Source organism: Myotis myotis, unplaced genomic scaffold (assembly GCF_014108235.1).
Source record: "Myotis myotis isolate mMyoMyo1 unplaced genomic scaffold, mMyoMyo1.p scaffold_m19_p_11, whole genome shotgun sequence".
Lineage (NCBI taxonomy): Eukaryota > Metazoa > Chordata > Mammalia > Chiroptera > Vespertilionidae > Myotis > Myotis myotis.
This window is the reverse complement of record NW_023416315.1, coordinates 5,662,688-5,671,820: the sequence shown is the minus strand read 5'-3', so window position 1 is coordinate 5,671,820 and position 9,133 is coordinate 5,662,688. Positions and strand designations below refer to the sequence as shown.

General features: G+C 39.0%; 1 non-coding gene across 1 annotated transcript; it reads right to left on the bottom strand.

Annotated features, from left to right (window-relative positions):
• Positions 1-3,740: 3,740 nt before the first annotated feature.
• LOC118666708 lies at positions 3,741-3,924 on the bottom strand. The gene has a single exon (XR_004971050.1). It is a non-coding gene; the product is annotated as a U2 spliceosomal RNA (small nuclear RNA).
• Between the last annotated feature and the right edge of the window lie 5,209 nt (positions 3,925-9,133).

The following is a 9,133-nucleotide window of genomic DNA, read 5'->3' as shown; positions in this document are numbered from 1 at the left end:
TAAATATCTTTACTGATAAGTATTATATAAAGTTGCATGTCAATTTAATCAAAGCATTTTAAAAGATCTTCCTGTGCTATTAGGCATTGAAGTGCTCTTGCTAACAAATCCATGAGCACAAAGAGCTTATCTAACTTCCTACAAAACTAGTACTGTTATCGGCTCCTTTTACCGTTACTGTCTATGCAATTATTCATCCTCGTCAGCTCTGCATCTGCTCTGTTAATTACTGCTTCGAGCTATGCCTGCCTAGTATTTCCATTTGCAGCTGCCCACTTGGCTGCTTTTGAGTCAGCATTGTCTCTGCATATGTGCCAGAACAATGAACAGTTCCATTTTTCTGAGACCCGTATATCTTTATACCTGATTCTATATAAACCATTAATTTCAAGAGAATTGATGTGATTACCCATTTCAAAGCACTGAATGTAAAATAAAATCAAAATATATTAAAACTGACTTTAGTAAGTTATGTTTATCTTTAAAGATGCACCTTTTCCCCTCTTTAAAGTTTTACTAAACTTAAGTTTTCCAATACTAGCCAAGAATACCATTGTAGTTAGTTATCCTACTGTACTTCCCTTTTATGCTCAGCTCCCTGTGCACTACCAGCATTACGTTGTGGATTATTTTAATTTAATGATGACTTCCATTCAATTTAAATACAAAAATGATAAGGAAATGGGTACTTTAATAGAAATATTATTCTTTTATGTGGGATTTTTATTTATGAATAAAGAGCTTAAAGTTTTCTTATTTTATCAGTAACTTTTGTTTAGTTAACTCATATGTTAATCTGTATATTCCATGATACATGGCAAACTATTCAGTTGATGGAGTTTGGGGATAATAAAAATCCCGTCTAAAAATCTCTGTAATAAGAGAGGATTTTTTTTTAAAGAAAAAAGATTAACATCCTCCTTTTGAAAGTCGTAGAACACATCTGATCATTTACTGTCAACGGAGGAGCGGGTAATAAAGACCAAGAAAGAGGAAGAGGGGTGGTGGAGACCGGAGAAGGCTGCTCACAAGTATTGCTTGTGCCAGGGAGAGACAAACAACTGCAAGGGTTCACTTTCCAGCAAAAGTTCATTTCGTTGAGAACAGATCAAGCGTATGTTAGGCTGGGAACTGAGAAAAGTTTAATTTCTTAAGGAGAAGTTAGCTTAGTAACTTTAAAAAATTAGAACATTAAAATATAAATTTCACATGAGAATTTAAAAGACTGGGGGAGGGGAAGCTTCAAGAAAAGACTTTCTTTTCTGTTCTATTGGAATCAATTTATGACATTCTATGTTATGGAAATGCATGACTTGAGGAGAGTCGGTCTGCAGCTTCTGCTGTAAAACAACAGGGCAACTCAGCTGCGACACCCAGATTCTAACCCAGATTCTAACCGGCATTAACAGAAGCCCGGGGGCAGGCTGGCAACAACGTTCATTTATCTTAGACCAAAATCCACGGAATCGTTGGTTTTGTGGATTTAAAAAAAATTGTCGGCAAAGCTTGAGAGCTTTCAAAATGCCTGTCCTGAGAATGGAATGTTTTCAGTATGTCTTTTTCAGGAGAATGAAAAGCATTACGTGGAAGGCCAATAAGAGAATGCTTTGTGAAACCGCCTCCGCCTTTGCACGTCAATGAAAATGGTCAGAACAGCACAAAAATCCTGGGAAAGTGATTTTTAAAAATAGGACGTTTTGTTGTAAGTGATTGGGGTGGACAGATATTTTTTAATCAGACAAAAATACTGCCCATCTTTATCATATTTGGAAGAAAATAGGATGTACATTAATTATGCCACAGATATTTATTAAGTGCCTACTATGTGCAAGACAAAAAGAGGAAAAAGACACAATCCTGCCCTCAGAAGTTACCGATAGTACACACACACCTATGTATGTAAACATGATGTACATATATCAACCAGTCCTTGACACATACATCAGGGATGCTCTGGTGAGTAAACCAGATAGTTCTCTTGGAACTTATGTTACAGTTGGAGAAACCACCTGACATGAACTTCACAAATGTAGTAATTTCTGATACAGACAGGTGCTACAAAGCACAGTGAGTCAAGGAAGTATGCTAGGTGGTGATGTGGATAAGGGTGTGTGTGTGTCAGAAAATGCCTCTGAGGAGGTAACTTTTGAGCTGAGAGTTGAAGGAAAAGAGCCAGCCGTAGGAAATCTGGGAGCACACGCATCCTAGGTAGAGGGAATTGCAAAGGTAAAAGCCCTGAGATGGGAATGATCTTGACATAATCCCTGTGGTTGCATGAAGGTCGGCATGGTTGGAGTCCAGGGAGCTGGGGAAAAGTGGTAGAAGAAAGATCTCAGAGGCGGGCAGGGGCCGGGGAAAGGGATTTGTCTTTTAGTCTAAGTGCAATCAGAAACCATTGGTGGATTTTAAAGAGAGCAGTGACATAATTGGCTTTTTTTTTTCTTCTTAAGATTGCATTGACAACTGGAAGAGGTTAATGGGGGAAAAGGAGGGCCTATGTAGTACTTTCAACAATAAAGATTAAAATTTAGAAGAAAAAAAAAGATTGCATTGACTGCTCTGAGGACAGTGCCTAAGAGGGTGGCGTGGAAGCAGGGAAACCAGATAGGAGACTCTTGCAGGGGGCCAAGTGAGGTGATGATGGCTGAGAGGGAAAAGGAAGCTGTGAGAGGGAGCGAAGAAGACCCAGGATATAGCTGCAGGTTGGACATGTGGATAGAGTGGGAGGAAAGGAAGAAGGAAATTGACATGACCCCTAGGTTTCTGGCTTAAGCAACTGGATAGCTAGTGGTGCTATTCAAAGAAATGGAGAAGATTGAAGAAGAACAGGCTTGGTGGGGAAATTCTATTTTAGAAATGTTAAGTTCAATCTGGCAGTTAGGGTACAAGTCAAGATTTCAAATAGGTGGTTGGATATTAGAGTTTGGAGCTCAGGGAAGAGATCATGTAAAGAAATAAATTTGGGAGCCATCAGTATACGGTGGCACTTTAAGGCAATAGGACCAAGAGATCACCAAGGGCCGTGGTCGGCAAACTGCAGCTCGTGAGCCACATGTGGCTCTTTGGCCCCTTGAGTGTGGCTCTTTCACAAAATACCACGTGCGGGTGTGCACATACAGTGCGATTGAAACTTCGTGGCCCATGCGCAGAAGTCGGTATTTTGTGGAAGAGCCACACTCAAGGGGCCAAAGAGCCGCATGTGGCTCGCCAGCCACAGTTTGCCGACCACTGACTAGGGAGTGTGTGTAAAGGTAGACAAGAGTAGAATTTTGAGTTTAGTCATTTAGTGGTGAAGCACAGGAAGAGGAGCCAACAAAGGTTTACACACACACACACACACACACACACACAGCAATAGACACATAACTATATAACTCTCTCTCTCTCTCTTTTCTGAACTGTTTAAGAGTACTTTGCAAACATGATGCCCCTTTACTCCTAAATACATCACAGTACGTATATTCAGGGTGGGTTAAGAGTAGGCTTACAGTTGTTTGTATGGAAAATAATGTTAATAAATAATAATACACGAATAAACTATTTCATAGGCTCACAACTGTTAGCCTACTTTTGCTCCACCATGTATATACATACTGTGATGTATTTAAGAGTAAATACATGTATATATATGTGTGTATATGTGTTTGTGTGTGCGTGTGTGTGGAGAGAGAGAGAGAATATGAATGTGGATGTCATGAACACCAGAAATTTGGAAGGGTTAAAGAGAGAGGAGAAGAATGATGGTCTAGAACTAGTGTGTAAGGAGAGAAATTTTTTGTTTATTGACGGAGCAAGCTCCTATTCCATCTCCCCGTTCCAAAAGTCCATCCAATATGTGGCCCACAGATAAAGGATGTATCAGATGTTAAACTGATTAAAACAGAATGCCTACGCTTGATCTTAGCCAAAAGGCCGAGAAGCAATGATAAGGAGAAACTTTTGAAATGCATGAAAAACAAAGAAGGTCACAACAGACATCAATGGAGTACAATGAACCTTCTTCTTATATCAAACTTAAGGAGATTTTATTTTTGCTGTTCAATAAAGGAAATTTGATGTTTAAGAAACATTTGCTTCTGCTATTTTTAAATATTTAAGAGCTACTTTAATATGGGATTGCAGAAATTTTAAAAATAGGATCTGTGAATATAGCTTTAAGAAATTTAGATATGGAAAAGTAATGTTATCAATATATGAATTACAGTGTGATAAGTACATAAAAGAATTCTTCCTCTTTATGAAAGGATTTACTGTGGTCCGTTAATATGAATTCCCGAGCCCAGCTCAGTGGATTGAGCATCATCCCCTGCACCAAGAGGTCACTGGTTTGATTCCAGGTCTGGGCACATGCCCAGGTGCAGGCTGGATCCCCTGTGGGGAGCATGTAGGAAGCAGCCCATTGATGTTTCTATCTCTCTTTCCCTCTCCCTTCTTCTCTCTCTCTAAAATCAATAAAAAACATTAAAAAGTGAATTCCCTAATACCCTTATTGACCACTTGAAAAAGGAAAAAAGAAATTAAAGCTGTATAAATTTTGAGCCTATTGAAGTGTTTGGAAGATAAAGGAAATCTGCCTGTAGTTGCATTGTTTTTTGGAAACAATACATGTACTATGTTCAGCAAACACAATCTGTTTTCTCTCACTGTGGAATATGAAACTTTAAGTCAATGATTCAATTAGAGAGAAAAAAGTCTGGTGCTAAGGACCAATAAAATGTAATGCTAAGTACCATTAACAGCAGAGATTATAACAAATAAAATGGCCCTTCTCTGTAACATGTATACAACATCCTTTGATGGTTCTTATTTCTTCATTATAATAACTGTATAAAAGAAGTGGCCCTTCGGCCAGATAACCTGAAGTAGAGGACTTGGCTTGAATCTTTCTTGCCACTGCCTTATGGTTAGATCTTGGCCTTTGCACGCTCTGTAAAAATAAGAATATTTATGGCATTGTCATTATTTTGTGAGTGAAGTGAGAATGTGTAAATATATTTTGAAAATTAACTGTAAATATATTCCATTTGGAGTGTCTTTACTGAAGTAAATACTTTTGAATTTTGTATTTTTCATCCCTCCATTAATTTTGTCTGTGAAAGATATGATTACTATTTCCTTTGTTGAAAAGGAAGAATCAATACTCATTTACAAGGCCACCTTTAATCTCTCATTATCTCTGCTTCAGGGGCTTTGAATTTATCCTTAAATTAATATAATAACCTGTGGTCTTTACCTAAATAACTTTGAAGGTTGTGGTTTTTATTTAAATAACTAGGGAAGACACTTTTGATGACTTTTAGAATATTAACATCATTTAGGTCAAACTGTATAGCTAATAATCATGCAAATATGGCACACATTTATTTTCTCTCCTAAATTAATAATTAAAAAAAATTTTTAAATCAAGCAATTCCAAGAAAAAAAAAACACATGGTTGGTATTTATTTAGCACTTAAGCTATAGCTCAAGGGAACACATAGCAGTATTATATCTTTGGTGATCAAAATAAATAAACTGAAATGTTAAGAGCATAAAGAATTGGATTTGAAATCCGATAGATCTGGTTCAAATTATATGCTGATGGTCTTAGGCCATCATTTAGCCTCTTTGCATCTCAGTCTCCACATCTCTAAAACAGGAATAATAGTTACCTTACATTCATTCCTTCAACATATATTGTGAGCCCCCAAAATGCTCGGTTACAGCTATAAACAAGACAAGCTCCTGCCATTCCATAGTTTACACTATAGTAGGAGGGGTAAATAAGAAACAAAAACACAGAACTAAAATAATTCCATATAAGTGGTGAATGAAATAAAGGAAATAAATCAGAGTAACAGGGTGAAAAGTGATGGGGGAGCATAGAGAAGGGGTGTGGCCATCGGATCAGGGAAGTCTTCTTTGAGGAGGCAGAGATTTCAAGCTTAGACCCAACTAATGAGGGGAGAGACATGGGTATGTCTAGAGGAGCAGTACCCAGGAAGTGGAAAGTTCTTGAGGCAGGAAAGAATTTAGCATTTCTTAATGACCAGATTGAAGGCCTATGGAGTTAGAAACTAGTGGGGGGAAAAGGGGAGTGTGTTATGATATTCAGACGATATTAGGAGGAGTAGGTAGACAGGGTTGAGGTCACGTATAATAAAGAATGTGGATATTATTCAAATTGCAATGGAAGACATAAGCTGACCCTAAACAAGAAATTGACACTGCATAATTTACATTTTAAAAAGATCCCTAAAAAAAATCAATGGAAAAAAGATCCCTCATAGTTCATAAGTTTGCAAGGATTACTTATGTTCCTTTATACCAGTAATAGATAGTTTAAAAATATCTTAAAAGATACAATTTATACATTTTAGGATCAGATTGTTAAGCTTCATAAAGGAAAAAAATCCTCTTGAGATTTTTAATTGAAATCATACTGAATTTATCACATAACTTGGAGAAAATTTATATCTTTGTGATATCAAGACTTTGCATTCATGAACATGATATAGCTTCACTAATTTAGGCCTACTTTAATTTTTTTTCCTGTTAATCCTCACCTGAGGATACTTTTTCCATTGATTTTTAGAGAGTGGCAGAGAGAGGCAAAAACAGAGAAATTTCAGCGTGAGAGAGACACATTGATTGGTTGCCTCTCATAGGCACCCTGACCAGGGCCAGGGATGGAGCCTGCAACTGAGGTATGTGCCCTTGACCAGAATCGAACCCGGGACCCTTCATTCCATAGGCCAATGCTCTGAGACAACCAGCTAGGGCAGGTGTACTTTATATCTTCCAAAAATGTTTATTTATAGAGTGCTTCCATGAAGATCTTTAAATTCTTTAACTTATTCCTATTACCACTTTTGTTGTTGCTTTTATTTTTAGCTTCTGGCAATAATATTGAAATATATTGATTGAAATGATCCTCTAAGTCCTATGTTACTTTAGAGAAAATTTTGCTTATGTGTATAAAGAGACATCGAAATATTCATGGCATCATGGAATCTTGGAGTTACAAATATACAGCAGTAAAAAAATGAATGAAATGCAGCTGGAGCTACTGAGGTTGACTCTCATAAAGAGAATACTGAGGGGAAAACTGAAGAAATAAAACTGCAGAAAGGTATGTATAGTGATAATAAAATTTATGTAAAACAACATATTGTTATGACTATATGTAGATATAATAAAAGTACAGACATGTCATGGGAAGGATGACATGGGAACCATGAAAATCAGGACAGTTTTACTCCTGGGGAGTGGAAGGTGAATGGTATTAAGGAAGGACACGGGAGACTTCAATTATGAGATTCCATATTTCATAAGCTAGGTGTTAGGTACATGATTATTTTATTCATTATGTTTTTGTAAACTGGACATATTTTATAACAACTTTTAAAAGGAGAAAAGTAAGTCTAGCTTATGAACTGAAGCATGAACTACCAAGGGCTAAAAGAGGGAGAGAGGAGGCACGTTAGGGACACTCGCTGTGCTCCTGAAGGGTGGAATTGGGTATCTAGCAGTTTCTGGCATAGTCCGTGTTTAACAAATGGTAGTTATTATTGAGGTGGTTGCTATCATCATCATCATCATCATCAGGGCAAAGATCAAAGACATTGGGGGGACTGTGAAAAAAGAGAAACTAAAATGTTTCAAGTAGCTATGTTGTACTAGGTGCTTTATTTATCCTTTGGTCTTACCTAGAATCTAGTTATAAAGAATCTAAGGCTCAGAGAAAGGCAGGAGGCTCAAGGCTACATACATGTCTAATGACTCATTTTTCAATGTTGTTTAAAACATACACTCTCTCCCGCCAAGATACACACACACCCTTTCCCTGTCTAGCATTTGAAAAAAATTCAAACATCTTTTCTCTTTGGTTCTTAAGTAGCATATTTTGAGTTAACGTTTAATAGCTCGATCCACCAAACACTTGGATTAGTGCCTTGTTACTTATCACAGAATACTTTTGGATCGCTCTCAATTTTTCACTTGATCCTCCAAACAACTCCGAGGAAGGGCAGTTGATCATTCCTGTTTTACAGATGCGTAAACTAAAACCCAAAGAGGCTTCCTCAGAAATCCTTAGCCCGTGTGACCATGAACTTCATGAGTTCCTATGTTAAGTAGCTTATGACTGAATGGGCACTTTTCTAGGTTGAGGGTTAACGTTCATTGTATTGTAAAGGAGTTCACGACTCCCCCAGAAGGTTTACGAAACAGTGGGTTAAGCAGGGTCCTGGTGCAGCCAAGACCCCAAGCCATTTCCTCCGACCTCACACCCTGCCTTCTTCTCATTACGACTCACAGCATCAACCTTCCAACTGGAGCTATTACTGGTGGAATACGATTTGTACTGTTTACCCACCGCTAAGGCGCAAGTGTTATTCAATTTACGGAAACATCTTACCTGGGGAGTTTGTCCAGCTGCTGGGCACTCTAATCTACAGGGTGTTATATTTCAAACGAACAAGTCAAGAGCTGTTCCTACAAGCCCCAGCACAAACTTGCTAAGAAAAGGAATCTGACGCAGTGGCTATGTAACGTATTTTACAATTGCGAGTAATCTATAAACAATAATCACGGAAAAAATTAAAATCCTGAGACATAGCTTCTCGATCTGGAGGCGGGAAGCAGACCATGAGCGGATTTTCATTTCTCCTGGGCCGGTTACCGTATGTCTCAGGGTCCCCTTTCTCCCAGATGGAAAGGGAAGGATTAAAGCGGATCGCTCTCTCCGAAACCCTTCCCACTCCACCACCTTTGCAGCTTGGACAGGACTGAGGAGCGCCAATGGGTATAAACTCGTGGCACAGCCTGTGAATGTCGGCCGCATTTTCCCCATGAGAAAGGCCTCCAGCGTCCAAGGGGGGCTAGCGGTCATGAACCCCAAGTGTCTGGGGGTCGCACTAGACCTGCCCCTTAGGAAGGCCAAGCCTGCAGCCCACTTTGGGTGATGTCAGGGTGGGCGGAGAGGATGCCTGGCAAGGTCCGGGGGGATTTCACAGGAACCCAGTGCTCTCAATCCCGCCCTGAGGAATGCAGGCAGGGAACGCCCCAGCCCAGCCCGGGGGAAGGGAGCGGGTGGGGTGTGCGAACGTTGCAGGCGGGGCTTCGGCCCGAGGCGGTTCTTGTAACCGCAGCA